Source organism: Giraffa tippelskirchi, chromosome 4, assembly GCF_054371585.1.
Source record: "Giraffa tippelskirchi isolate mGirTip1 chromosome 4, T2T-mGirTip1v1.2.pri, whole genome shotgun sequence".
Classification (NCBI taxonomy): domain Eukaryota; kingdom Metazoa; phylum Chordata; class Mammalia; order Artiodactyla; family Giraffidae; genus Giraffa; species Giraffa tippelskirchi.
Window position 1 is genome coordinate 23,557,404 of NC_137278.1, and position 15,061 is coordinate 23,572,464.

Here is a 15,061-nt window from a genome sequence, read left to right on the forward strand (position 1 = left end):
TAGTAAATGCTAGGGATCATCTCACCATCTCTTCTTTTTCAGTAGGGGTAGTGAGGCTGCTGTTTCAGGCTTTTATTTGACTCTTGTGCTTGTTTGCAGTCTGCAAAGGCCGATCCAGTGGGCCTGGGGACCTGCGGCCTGATTCTGTGGGCAGGAGACAGAACCTTTCCTCTTGGGCCTGTGGTTTCTTCCTCAGCCAAGCGCAGGCCCTGCCACCAACGATCCCTTAGATCCCCCGCAGCTGTGGCATCCTCTCATTTGAATACCATCAACAAAAATAGCAGCTCAACGCCTTCTGTTTAAAAGACGATGGAGCAATTACTCTAAAGTTTATTTCCTGCTCCCTTGCATTTCCAATATTGCAAATCTCCTCTGTTTTAAAATTAAGTCGTAAATGAGATTCGAGTTCCACATCACTTACTTTCTTCTCTCTCCAAGAGAAAGAGTTGAATAACTCGTTCAAAGGAAACGTATGCATAACTGAAATTCAAAGGGGGTTGGAGGGATTTTCTTTCTCCTGATCTTGGTGACTGGGCTGGCCATCTGATGACACATCCCCGGGCACCACTGTGATGGTGTTGTTCTCTATCCAACAGTCTTATCACTTTCCTCTTGTTTACAGGATGAAGTTCAAGGTCAGCACCTATACCACCATCATAGATACAATAGAAAATATTTATAAAGTAGGCTTCCTTGGTGACTCAGTGGTAAAGAACCTGCCTTCTAATGCAGGAGACATAGGTTCAATCTCTGGATGGAGAAGATCCCCTCGAGACCAACCCATTCCAGTTCTCTTGCCTGGGAAAGTCTATGGACAGAGGAGCCTGATGGGCTACAGTCCATGAAGTCACAGAGTTGGACACAACTTAGCAACCAAACAACAACAACAACAAAGTTACAAAGTACTTACTGTGGGCCAAACATTTCATATATATTAAAAATAATTCTTTCAAACACTGGAGCTGATATACCCGCTTCACTGATCAGGAAACTGAGGCACAGATAGGTTAAGTGACTCACTCAAGGTTCTATAGCTGGTAATGGTTGTATAACTGGTTCTATAGCTGGTACATGACGGATCATGTATTCCAGCCTGAGCTGTCTGATTCCAAAGTTCTTTGGTCTTCATCCCTGACCTTGACTTACATACAACCTCTGGGTCACAAGGGAGAGACTGAAAGTTCTTCTGGTCAAACTTCCTTTGTGATGCTCAAATCTTCATCAAGCCTGTCTGACTCGTGATTGTCCAGCTTGGTTAAGACACTCCTGGTTATGGGGAATTCCTACCCTTCGAGGATGATCGGTCATTCAATCATTTGACAAACATGAACAGGCCCCATCTGAGGGCCCGGCTTTGCTCAGTGCTGGGCCATAGAGATGGATATATCATAGTTCCTTCTGCTGAAGGCCTGGCAGACCAGAGTCCAAACTGTGAGGCCCCTGAGCAGCTCTAGTTGCTAGAAAACTCTGTCTTAACTGAATTGGAGAAGATACCTTTGTAACGAACATGATCATATGATTATTGGCCAAATCAGGATGCTATTGAGTGAAAGGGTCTCTTGTAACAATTATGTGATAGACAGTTATAAACTGAGCCTGTTTCTGCAAAACAGGGATGCACACCCTCAAACAACAATCTGTATCCTGGGTGCTAGGGTGGCCTCAGAGTCCACATCAGCCCTTCTGATGTTTGGAGACTGATGTCTGGCTGACTCTAAGCCTCTTCTCCAGCGCATGTCCAGGCCTCACAGGCAGCCTCATCCTCGTAGTTCGCAGCCCTACCCCTGCATCCTTGCTCTCCTCTGAGCGTGTCTGAGACTCTGAGTTTGGCTTTCCGGTTCTGCCCTGATCTGGCCTCACTTCCGTCTGGAGGGGGCTAAGCCTGGGTCTGCAGTGGAGAAGGAATGGAGAAATCTGAATGTTTACCAGACATACTTTGGAAGCTTGGGATTCAGACAAAAGGTGGAGAAGAGAGATGAGAACTGTGTCAGGGTAGCTCTGCGGTGGACTGGGGGCAGGGCTTAGAAATCCAGACAAAACAGTTTAGGGAGAGAGGTAAGAAAGGTATGTTTTACCAGTGTTTCTCAGGCTTGGAAAACTTTAGACAAAACGTATTTAAGGTCTTTAAACTTGTCAGCCTGGAGACCAGACATCTCTGTTTCTCACTCAGGCAATCAAAAAACATTTATGAGCTGGCGTTATTTGCAGGGTGCACCTATGATGCAGCCCCTGCTCTCCTGGAACTCAGAGTTTAGATGGCAGCAGAGTGCTGGGGTAACACCTGCCACAAGGGGAGCAGACTCACCCCCAGGGGGTGTGGGGACAGCTTCACAGAGCCGTGCTGAGCAGAATATTTCTGAGTAGAGAAGGGAAGTGTGGGATTCCAGGCAGAGGGAACAGCATGAGCAACAGACAAGAGACAAGAGGCACAGAAGAGCGCTATGTGTTCAGTGGCTCTGTGAGGCTGGTGGGGGTGGGACTGAAAGGGGATGGGCAGGACCAGTCGGTGGGTCTTGGACACTGTTGGAAGCATTTGGATCTGCATTGGGAGAGGCCTGGACACCCATGTCCACTCTGCAAGATGGAACACTGGCGGGTGGATTCAGATGTCCCTATGATGAATTCAAGGGAGCCCCAGAATGAAGCCTGAGCGGGAAAATGCTTTTTAATTGAGGGCCATGTTTTTCAAATGCGGCTTGGCTGCCAGCTGACTGTGTGCTCTGGCAGAAGACGCAAGTGATACTTAGCTTTCTTCAAGCTCCATTAATCTGCCTATTTCTTTCTGCTTCAAATTCCACTTCAAACACGCAAGAGCTCCTCAAATGCATAATGATATAAATGATTTATAACCCTTTGGGAGCCGGCGAGCCTCCTGTCTGGTGGTTGGGGTAGGTTGGGTTAGGTTGCGTTGATCCTGTTGACCTATCACGGCTTGTCAGAGAAAGAGAGTGGCTCCTCTCTCCTCCTTACACATGCACACATGCACAGGCGTGAACACACACACGCACGTGCATGCCCATTCGTGAGCACATACCCAGCTGCACAGCCCTTGTCCTCAGCCCCTCCTTGGGACCACGTTGGGACTCCTGGAAGAGTCCAGCAATCCCACACACAGGCCAGTGCTCCGGTAGCTCCCACAGAGCGGCCTAAGCAACCCCTCAAATCAACTTCATCTCTTTTGTCTGGTGACACCAACACGGCTATGAACTGAGCGTCACTGTGTGCCTAGTACTTCACTTGCATCATCATTTAAGTTCATAGTGTATGAAGATCAAGAGCGTGTTATCTCCTTTTTTGGCGAGGAGAGACAGATGTATGGTGACATTCAGTGACAGGCACTGATTTACCTTGAGCCGGCAAGTGGTGGCACAAGGATTTGAACCTATGACCGTGAGGCTTTTTCATTCTACCTCAGGAGATAGTGGGCAGCTGCTGCCTGTCCACCTCCTCTTACCCAGACTTGGAGTTGGGATGATAAGGCTGAATCACTGCCCTTGCTTGTAAGAAGAGCTTCTCTGGTGGCTCAGCTGGTAAAGAATCCACCTGCCATGTGAAAGACCTGGGTTCAATCCCAGGTTGGGAAGATCCCCTGGAGAAGGGAAAGGCTACCCACTCCAGTATTCTGGCCTGGAGAATTCCATGGACTGTATAGTCCATGGGGTCGCAAAGAGTTGGACACGACTGAGCTGCCTGTGAGAAAGATTGTGGGGTGGATGGATCAAATGTAGAATTTGCTAAGTCCCTTGTTGATCAGTCTTTTTGGGGGGCCTGCTAGAGTGCTGGATTCAAGGGAGGGTGGTGAGAGGGAGGATGCAGAGACAAATGATGTGGTCTCAGCTCTCAGAATGTTAATCCGGAGAGAATTACAGGGACGACCCAGGCAACACAGTGAGCTAAGTGAGGACGGTTGTGGGGCTCGGGGTCAAAGCAGAGGGGCTTCCTGGAAGAGGCAGTGACCTTGGGGCAGAGCTGAGGGCTGGGTTCCTTGGCTGGACAAGAAGGGAAAACATTCAGTGGAGAGACCAGCTACTCAGAGGCAGAGAGCTTATACAGAGTAGGGGGCCTGGGGAGGGAGGGGGCCTTACAGATTGTTGTTCACATTGGGTCTTTTCCTCCCCAATTTTTCATTTTTAAAAATTTCCTACCACATAAAAGTGGCAAGAATATACAATGAAAATTGCATATCTTATAGCTAAATTCAGCAGCTGTTAACATTTTCCCATGTTTATTTCTCAATCTCTCTCTATATACATATACGTATAGGTTTATATGTGAAAGTTGCTCAGTCGTGTCTGACTCTTTGTGACCCCATGGACTGGGGCCTGCCAGGCTCCTCTGTCCATAGAATTCTGCAGGCAAGATTATTGGAATGGGTAGCCATTTCCTTCTCCAGGGGATCTTCCCAATCCAGGGATCAAACCTGGGTCTCCTGCATTGCAGACGGATTCTTTACTGTCTGATCTACCAAAGAAGCTATGTATGTATATGTATGCATACATATATATATGTATAGATGACGTGTGTGCATGCTTTTATATATATACATTTTCTCTTTGCTAAACTATTTGAAGATAAGTTGGAAACATAGCATTTTGCCCCTACAACTTATCATCTCTCTATAAAATGACAACAGTCATTTCGATATTGTTAAAAAGATTAATTCAATGCAGTATGTGCAAAGAGCCTGTGATGATGCCTTAAATATAGCAAGTACTCTAACTTAGCTCTTCCATTCCTTCTTTGAGCGTCTGGACCTCACATAAATGGGAAGGAAAATGCTGCCGCGTGGGAATGTGAGGTCCCTGGAGGAGGTGAGAGAAGAAAGGACCTAAGGTCAGAGCTTCCTGATCACCTGACTTGGGAGTCCAGATGTTTGACACGCCTTCCTCTCAGCTCTGTATCCAGTAGACCTCCAAGTTCTGGTGATTCTCCCTTGAAACGTCTTCTGAGCCCACCTTGTCCAGCATCGGCAGTAACTGCATCCATCTTTGGTCTCCATGTCCATCCACTTAGCTCCTCTGCTGCAGATAAGCAGCAAAACTGCTCACAGGACCATTAGGTGAACAGGTGAGCAGTCTCCTCCCTCATCCCCCTGCCTCCATCTCCCCATCTTCACTGTGCTCCACATCTGTGTCAGACAGACTTGGTCAACTGAAGGATGGGAGGCTTTTTGGCTGCCCCTGATGTTGTTGTTACTCAGTCACTCAGTCGCGTCCTACTCTTGGTGAACTCATGGACTGTAGCCCGCCAGGCTCCTCTGTCAATGGGATTCTCCAGGCAAGAATACTGGAGCGGGTAGCCATTTCCTACTCTACAGGATCTTCTTGACTCAAGGACCTCAACCTTTATCTCCTGCTAGGCAGGAGGATTCTTTACTAGTGAGCCACCAGGGAACCATGGGGGTATACAGTAGGTGTTCAATAAATGCACGGATGGCTGAGAGAAGTCATGGCTATCTCTTGCTCTGGGACAGAGGCTCTGATTGCCTTGTTGCAGGGCAACTCCTCCCCTCCCAGACCTAAGTTTGGGAAGAAGGACTCTGATGAGTGCAGCCCAAGTGAGCCAACTCCAAGGGAGACAGCAAGGGCAACAAAGCAGCCATGATGGGAGCCGCCCTGTGCTCAGCAGGGTTTCCTGCTGAAACTCTGGTCACGCAGGGACCTGGCACCACCCCGCAGGATGGAGTGAGAAGCCGTGAGAAGGACCCAGAGCAGACATCACATACAGCAGGTCCGACCAAGTCCAGACCCCTTTCTCTGGGTGGCTGCAGAGCCTCCATTTCACCATTCGAGTGCCAAAGCGCAGTCAGGGCCACAAGGAGCATGGAGCTTGAAAGAGACTCTGCCCCTCATTAGTCCTGTGACTGTGAGAGAAGCGTCATTTTCTTGAAACTTCAGTTTCTCTCCTGTGCAGTGGGTTTCCTTTGTAATCTCACAGGGTCATGATGCTCCGCTGAGACTGCCAAAATGGAATACTTGGTGTGGGGTCCAGCTTGTAGGACCTACTTGATAAATGACAGCTGTGGTTGGTTCTGTCTGTTCTGACTTGAGGTTTTTCTGAAATACTAACTATAGGTCGGAATGTAGGAAGTCACATGTGTGGTTCCTGAATCCATGAACATGTTGCCACTGGGACCAGAAAAGACACTTTTAAGCATTGGCTTCTTTAAGGGAAGAGAACATCAAGCTTGCCTGTAAGAAAATGCCCACCGTTGATCCTTCAACTTTTAAGAGGAGGTTTCCCTGGAGGTTGGATGATCCAGTGGGTGATTCTGTGCCAGCCACTCTGAATTCCAGGTGGTCCTTGATTGCCAGCTCTGTGGGCTACGGACTTCACTCTTAAGGCAGAAAGGGTGGAAGGTAATTGGACTCATGCCTGTGTGCATACCTGCGTGTGTGTGTGTGTGTGTGTGTGTGTGCGCGTGCTAAAGACAGCCCTCCTTCCTCTCACCTCTCACTGAAATGAGAAGTACGGGTATTTCTTGGACTTCCTGCTACAAAAAACATCTTTTGATCCTTGGCAAAGGGAGTGTAGGAAATGAATGCTTTGTAGTGGGAGTGGTAGGACCAGACTGAGGATATGGGGTCTTCAGGAGAGGCATGGATGACTCCCCAAATGGTGGTGGTAGATAGTCTGCACATCTGAGCCTTGACAGGCACGGTCTCTTGTGTACTGTTTAGTTTTCTACTGAGCATCTAGCCTGAGTCTGCAATGGACCAGCACTTCCCTTGTAACCGCTCACTTCATTCCCACACACCTTGCAGGGTGAGTGCATGCTCTGTTGCTCAGCCGTTTCCAACTCTGCAACCCCATAGGGTGTAGCCCACCAGGCTCCTCTGTCCACAGGATTCGCCAGGCAAAAATGCTGGAGTGGGCTGTCGTTTCCTCCTCCAGAGACCCCTTGTAGGGCAGGTGTTGTCATTCTTCTCATAGAGGGGGAGAATTTGAAGCTCAGAGAGGGAAAGCAACTTGCCCGAGGTCTGAGAGCTATGAAGCCATGAAGCTACTGTTGCAGTCTGTTGGTCTTATGCCAAGTGAAAGTGAAAGTGAAGGTCACTCAGTGGTGTCTGACTCTCTGTGACCCCATGAACTATACAGTCCATGGAATTCTCCAAGCCAGAACACTGGAGTTGGGTCGTCTTTCCCTGTTCCAGGGGATCTTCCCAACACAGGTCTCCAACCCAGGTCTCCCGCATTGCAGGTGGATTCTTTACCAGCTGAGCCACCAGGGAAACCCAAGAATACTGGGGTGGGTAGCCTATCCCTTCTCCAGAGGATCTTCCCGACCCAGGAACCGAACTGGGGTCTCCCGCACTGCAGGTAGATTCTTTACCAGCTGGGCCACCAGGGAGGCCCTTACTCCAAAGCCTGTGCCCATTATAGTGCTTCCTGGTGGATGTGAATTCTCTCACTCTGAGCTCAGGATACAGTTTCCATGAGGGGGAAACAGACATGCACTGCCTTTGGCTTGATTGGAGGTTTACACTTCATTTGAGGTTGATCTTCACATTGCAGCCGCTGAGAGGATGGAAATGGCCTAGGAAAAAGAAACACAAATTGCTCCAGGACTCCCTCTGAAATCCTTTATGTGTCAGTGAAAACTGTTCATAAACACATATCATAGTCTCATGAAAATATCTGTACAGTCAAGAAGAGAGAGGAGAAAGGGCACTGGACTGAGAAATCAGGACACCAGCCTGGGCTCTGGTCAAGGGAACTTGAGCTTATCGTGTTTTCTCTCTGAGCCTCAGTTTCTTATTCCGTAAAATAGAGATGATAAATCCTACCTGCTCTGCCTGGAGATGGTGTTGAGAGAATCGAAACAAGTGATGAAAACCAAAGCAATGTGCAAACTCTGAAATGCTGTGCACGAGGAAAACATAATTCAGGGACTCTGTGAATTGTGTGTGGGGTTCCCGTTAGCAGGTGGGCAGCTGTCATCTTAGTCTGAAATAATGTTGGCATTGTTCAAGATGGGTTTCCCGGGTGGAGCTAGTGGTAAAGAATCTGCCTGCCAATGCAGGAGCTGCAAGAGACTCGAGTGCAATTCCTGGGTCAGGAGGATCCCCTGGAGGAGGAAATGGCAACCCACTCCAGTATTCTTACTTGGGAAGTCCCACATATGGAGGAGCCTGGTGGGCTACAGTCCATGGGGTGACAAAGAGTCAGACACAACTGAGAACCACAGCGGCACGTTTAAGGTATTCCGACTTATTTCCTTTAGGGAGGTGAAGGGAATGTGACTTTTGGCTGCTGCTTCCTGGGTCCTAACCCTTACCCTCACCCTCACCCCAGTAGGACCCGCAGTCTCGAAGCCCCTGAACCTCACTCCCAACCTCTCAGTTCAGAGACTCTTTTCCTACAGCCTCAGGATGCTCTGGAGCCCCTTCATCTGAATAAAGAAGGTCAGTCTTTGTCCCTTCCAGTCCTCTTTTCCACCAAGCCTGGAGCCCACCTTCCCAGCAGCTGCCATGGTGGTTGTGATGTGGATGGACCTCCTCCTTCCTGCCCGCTCACCCGAGGCGCCAGGAGCAGTGACCTCGTCCAGAAAGCATCAGTGCCTGGTGGATCTGCCAGGGAACCCCTGGTCACTTCTGGGAGGCCTGGATAGAATGAGCCTCCCTATTCTGTCGGCCTTTCTTCCTGGGTTATAAAGAGGAGACAGTGAAGTCACTAGGTGTGTGAATGCTTTATCCTTTTTAAAGCCCAGTGCAAAATGAGCACCATTATTTTTTGCCAGCCACTTTATCCTCTTTTAGAAAAACCACCAAAATAACAGCTCAGATTATTAGCAAAATGTCCAATGACAAGTTCTAAACTATAGGTGCACTTGCCAACATATACTACCCTGCTGCGTGTGGCAGAAGGCTGGAGTGGGCTGACTGTCGGAGAAGATCACAAAACTCTTGACGTTCTTTAAGAACCAAAGGCTTGAATATTTCCTGACATTTCTGGTCCTGTGTGGCAATGTGTCTCAAAGGCCTAGAAGAACTTTTCGACTTTCTACCTGCCCAGGATTGATATCAATTGTGGATGAAAAAAAGCAGACCCGTTTTTCATTAAGAATAATAATTTTGTAGGGCAGTTTCCCTTTACAAGCAGTATTATCAACAATGTTTTCAAAATATTATGATCTTTATCTTGGCGGCACTGAGGGGTAAAAAAATCAGCCTGTCACACGTTCATTGTCTATGCTGGCCAGTCCCCTTTCTGAGACGTGAATTAAATTTGAGCGATGTTTGCTGTATGCCAGGCCTCTGCTCGGCTCAGAGGAAGATATGGAAATAAATCATGACAGTTCCTGCCTGTGGGGAGTTGGCTGTCTAGCAAGGGACACAGGCTGTATCCGGAAACGGTTCTAACAGAATTAAAAAGCACTTTGGGAGCAGTGGCTGGGGTAATAGGGGAGGCGTGGGTGGTTGATTATTTTTAATTAGAAGGTTTGGAAAAGTCTTCCTAGGGGAAGAAACATTTGTGATAGGCCTTAAAAGAGGCTAGGATTTCAGTAGGTGGACAGGGGCAAAGTGGGTGTGAAGGACATTTCAGGAGGAGGACAGTGTCCACAAGACAAAGATTAGGAAAGGCTGGAGCATATGGGGGGGATCGTGGGTCTTCCATGTGGACTGGAGGGGGTGATAGAACCAGAAGCAGTCGCTGGGTCCAGCTTCTTGAAGAGCTTGTGGGTGTGGAATTAACCCACTCACTCATGCCTCCTTTACGAGCCAGGTTCTGTCTCATGTGTTAGGGATGCCAAAGTGAAAAAATTCACAGTCCTGTCCTCGGCCTACAGATTAGTTGTGTGAGATTAAAAAAAAGAAAGAGCTTTAATAATTTAACAGTATAAATCTTATGATAGAGGTAAGAGGAGAGGAGGAAACAGCTGTTCTGATCTTAGAATTAGGGAAGGCTTTACAGAAAAAAAAGCTACCTTTATATTAAGTCTTCTTTTTTCTAAATTTTATGAAGAGTAACATTTTACTGGCCATCTAGGTTGCACTTTTTCACCGCATCTAATTTTTTAAATAGCATCTTTTCTTAAACTAAATTGCTTAATTTCTTTTTTCTGATTTCTTTTTTTAAATTTATTTATCTTAATTAGAGGATAATTACTTTACAATATTGTGATGGTTTTTGCCATACATCAGCATGCATCAACCTCAGGTATACATTAAGTCTTGTAGAAGAATATAAATTCAGCTTCATTTTGCTTGAATGTCTTTTCATCTATGTGTTCTGAACAGAGGGTGATTTTGCCTCCCTAGGGACTTCTGGCAACCTCAGAAGACATGTTTGGTTGTCATGATCCCGAAAGTGGGTAGCTATTGTCACGGTAACATTGTGTAACAAACAGCCCTGAACTCAGTGACTGGCAAATGATGATACAAGTAAGCATTTGTTCTTCTTTTGTAGGGATGTCTGGGTCAACCAGTGCCATTCTGCTTCAGGCTAAGGCAAGGCTGGGCTTGGTTCTGAGGCTTCAAGTCAGGTTCAGGTCTATTTCACAAGCATGCTCATTTTCTTGTACCTACCAGCCACCCTGCCATATTCAACTCACAGCAAATCACAGGGGTGCAAGAGGTAAATCCAACTGTATGAACATTGAAAGTCTCTCCCTCATGTCTGTTCACATCACATTGGCAAACACAAGGAATCTGATGAAATCTGGACCAGTGATGCTGGCATGTAAGCCCTGTCCTAAGGTGGAGGGAGACAGGAGAATGAACCCTTGCTGAACAAGGGAACAGCTGTCTTACTCCTTTTACGTTACATCAAGGAAGCAACATTCCTGCAGAATTCTCAGGTGATACCCTGTATGTCACATGGGCCAAAGCTGAGTCCGATGTCCAGCCCGGAACAATCCCTGGGAAAGGAGAATAAAGTCACTGTGATAGACTAGACCAATGGTGATTCAGCCCCTGGATCAGGACCGTCTTTCCCTGAACCCTGAATGGAGTTAGGCTCCTGACAGTGTGGTACTGGGGGTGATGATTATTGAGGAGGTAACCTACACTGTCTGCTCCAGCCACTGACTCTGAACACAGCTAATCACTTTCCCTCTCTGGGCCTCACCAACTCAATGGACATGAGTTTGAGTAAACTCCGGAAGTTGGCAATGGACAGGGAGGCCTTGCTTACTGCAGTCCATGGGGTCGCAAAGAGTCAGACACGACTGAGTGACCTGAACTGAACTGTGCCAGCAATAGACTTTCCAGGTATGACTTTCTCAAATACTTTTACCTGCTTGTCCCCATCACAATAGCCAGCCAAGAGCTCTCTGGCTTTAGACACTGGCTGCATAAGGCAATCCCCAGCTCCCCTGTCTGTGAGAGAGTGTCTTGTGCAAGGAGCCGAGCCCTTGTGCTTCTTTGTCCTTCCAGATCTGCCCAGTGAAGCCTACTCTTGCAACCTTGCAGCTTTGCGACCAGTCCTGCAGCTGTCACAGCACAGGTACCCTCTCAGAGAGGTTTGCCCTGCTGAGGATTTCTGTTCCCAGAAGCGGATGTCCCAGCTTCCCTGAGGTAGGGACTAGGAAAACCAAAGAGCCTTGGATTACTCTACCCCAAACCTGCCTCTTTGGGCTTCAGACTGTTCACTTAGAAATATTCTGGCTGATGACAGGGACTCTAACATACCTTCCTTTGTAGGAAACCGGATGAGAGGCGTCAACCTCCCTGACCAGCCAACGCTTTCTTTGGGCATCTCTTTACCCTGGGAGGTTGGGGCTTCTCCCATGAATTCCTAGACAAGGGTCCACTTGGGGAGGTAGGAGCCTAGATTCAAATCTAGCAAGCTCTCTACATTGTTGTGTGACTAGGTGTTGTGGGACCTGAAGCTTTTATAATTTGAGGAGTTTTTTCTTAAAAAGGATAAAAATGATAAATGCTTCATTAGGTAACAGGGCAGTGATGGTTCATTTTCTATATCAACTTGGTTGGGTCCTGGTGCCAAATATTTGGTCAAGCATGACTCTGGATGTTCCTATGAAGGTTTTTTTTTTTTTTTTTAATGAGATTAATATTTAAATCGTGGATTTTCAATAAAGCAGATTGCCCTCCATACAGTGAGTGGGCCTCATTCAAGCAATAGAGGGTCTGAATAGAAAAAAGATTGGCCTCTCTGGGGGAAGAAGGAATTCTACTGGCAGATAGCCTTCAGTCTCAAATTGCAACCCTCTTCTGGATCTCTTGCCTGCTGGTCTACCCTGCAGGTTTTGTACTTGCCAAGCCTCCACAGTCATGTGATCCAATTTCTTTTTTTTTTAAATAAATTTATTTATTTTAGTTGGGGGCTAATTACTTTACAATATTGTAATAGTTTTTGCCATACATTGACATGAATCAGCCATGGGTTTACATGTGTTCCCCTTCCCGGACCCCCCACCCACCTCCCTCCCCATCCCATCCTTCTGGATCATCCCATTGCCCCAGCCCTGAGCCCTTGTCACATGCATCGAACATGGAATGGTGCTCTGTTTCACATATGACAATACACATGTCTCAATGCCATTCTCCCAGAACGTCCCACCCTCACCTTCTCCCTCAGAGTCCATAAAATTGTTCCATGCGTCTGTGTCTCTTATTCTGTCTCGCATATAGGGTTATTGTTACCATCTTTCAAATTCCATATATATGCATTAGTATACTGTATTGTTGTTTTTCTTTCTGGCTTACTTCACTCTGTATAATGGGCTCCAGTTTCATCCATCTCAGTAGAACCGATTCAAATGTATTTTTTTTAATGGCTGAGTAATATTCCATTGTGTATATGTACCACAGCTTCCTTATCCATTCGTCTGCTGATGGACATCTAGGTTGCTTCCATGTCCTGGCTATTGTAAACAGTGCTGCGATGAACATTGGGGTACACGCGTCTCTTTCAATTCTGGTTTCCTCGGTGTATATGCCCAGCAGTGGGATTGCTGGGTCATATGGCAGTTCTATTCCCAGTTTTTTAAGGAATCTCCACACTGTTCTCCATAGTGGCCGTACTAGTTTGCATTCCCACCAACAGTGTAAGAGGGTTCCCTTTTCTCCACACCCTCTCCAGCATTTATTGCTTGTAGACTTTTGGATAGCAGCCATTCTGACTGGTGTGAAATGATACCTCATTGAGGTTTTGATTTGCATTTCTCTAATAATGAGTGATGTTGAGCATCTTTTCATGTGTTTGTTAGCCATCTGTATGTCTTCTTTGGAGAAATGTCTGTTTAGTTCTTTGGCCCATTTTTTGATTGGGTCGTTTATTTTTCGGGAATTCAGCTGCAGAAGTTGCTTGTATATTTTTGAGATTAATTGTTTGTCTGTTGCTTCATTTGCTATTATTTTCTCCCATTCTGAAGGCTGTCTTTTCACCTTGTTTATAGTTTCCTTTGTTGTGCAAAAGCTTTTAATTTTAATTAGGTCCCATTTGTTTATTTTTGCTTTTATTTCCAATATTCTGGGAGGTGGGTCATGGAGGATCCTGCTGTGATTTATGTCGGAAAGTGTTTTGCCTATGTTTTCCTCTAGGAGTTTTATTGTTTCTGGTCTTACATTTAGATCTTTAATCCATTTTGAGTTTATTTTTGTGTACGGTGTTAGGAAGTGTTCTAGTTTCATTCTTTTACAAGTGGTTGACCAGTTTTCCCAGCACCACTTGTTAAAGAGATTGTCTTTTCTCCATTGTATATTCTTGCCTCCTTTGTCGAAGATAAGGTGTCTTCTGGATCTCTTGCCTGCTGGTCTACCCTGCAGGTTTTGTACTTGCCAAGCCTCCACAGTCATGTGATCCAATTTCTTGAAATGCATGTCTCTGCCCCCATCCTACACACACACACACACACACACACACACACACACACACACACACACACACACACACTGTTGCTTTTATTTCTCCAGAGAACCTTGAGTTATACAAGGATGATGGAAGGATCCTGTGCAAGAGAAGGGATCCAGTGCTTGAGGGTCATTATGTACACTGTAAAATCCTCCCAGTGAGCTGTGTGCACTCTGGCCCTCAGCTTTCCCTCCAGAACGTGGTGAGGGGGTGGCCCAGACGATCCCCAGCCTTCTCCCAGCTCAGACTGTGGGGATGAGGCCCCAACATGCAGACTGGCTGCATGGCTGTCTCTCCTGCCTCTGAATCTTTGTACGCCTTCCCCCGATAGTGAAAGCTCATGGTCTCTGGGCTTGTCTTCTGTATCTCCCATGGCCCACGGCCCTCACCGTGCAAGTTGATAAAGCAACAAGAGGCAGAGCAGAGAGAAAGCTCACCTAAGTAGCTGTCAATGAGCTGAAGAACTGTAGGCCTGGCCATGACTTTTATTTCTTCATCAGAGTTCCAGTTGGTCTGCTCCTTTCTGAGTGCCATCTCCTCTACTTTGAGGGCCATACAAAGAAGGACGTGTAGTTTCAGTGATTTTGAGCTCTAGTGAACACCCTTGCCAAGGCCTGAGGTTTGCCTGCCTGTTACTGCAATGATAATATCCCTTCCTCAGAGGCTTGCTGGAGTGGAGTCCTGGAATGGAGTCTGGAGAACTGGGTCCTACTCTAGGGCTGTTGTTGCCCAACTCCTGGCCACAGGAACCCAGGGCCTCAGCAAGGTGCTTGGGCTTTGCTGGACGGTTTGAGGTCATCCCAGTAGTAAGGTCCAGGGCTGGGCTTTGCGGCTTGCTTTGCTCTCCCCATGTGCTTGGTCACTTGACCCTTCTGAGAGGACAGCAAAAGGAAGACTTTGGGCTTTGAACTTGGAACTCTTCTTGTTGGGGGAGAGTGTAGTGCTGTGCTTAGTTGTTCAGTTGTGTCCAACTCTTTGAGACTCCATGGATTGTAGCCCACCAGACTCCTCTGTCCATGGAGATTCTCCAGGCAAGAATACTGGAGTCGGTTGCCATGCCTTCCTCCAGGGGATCTTCCCTACCCAGGGATTGAACCCAGATCTCCCACATTGTAGGCAGATTCTTTACCATCTGAGCTACCAGGAAAGGCCAAGAATACTGGAATGGGCAAACTGTCCCTTCTCCAGGGGAACTTTGCGACCCAGGAATCGAACTGGGATCCCCTGCATTGCGGGCAGATTC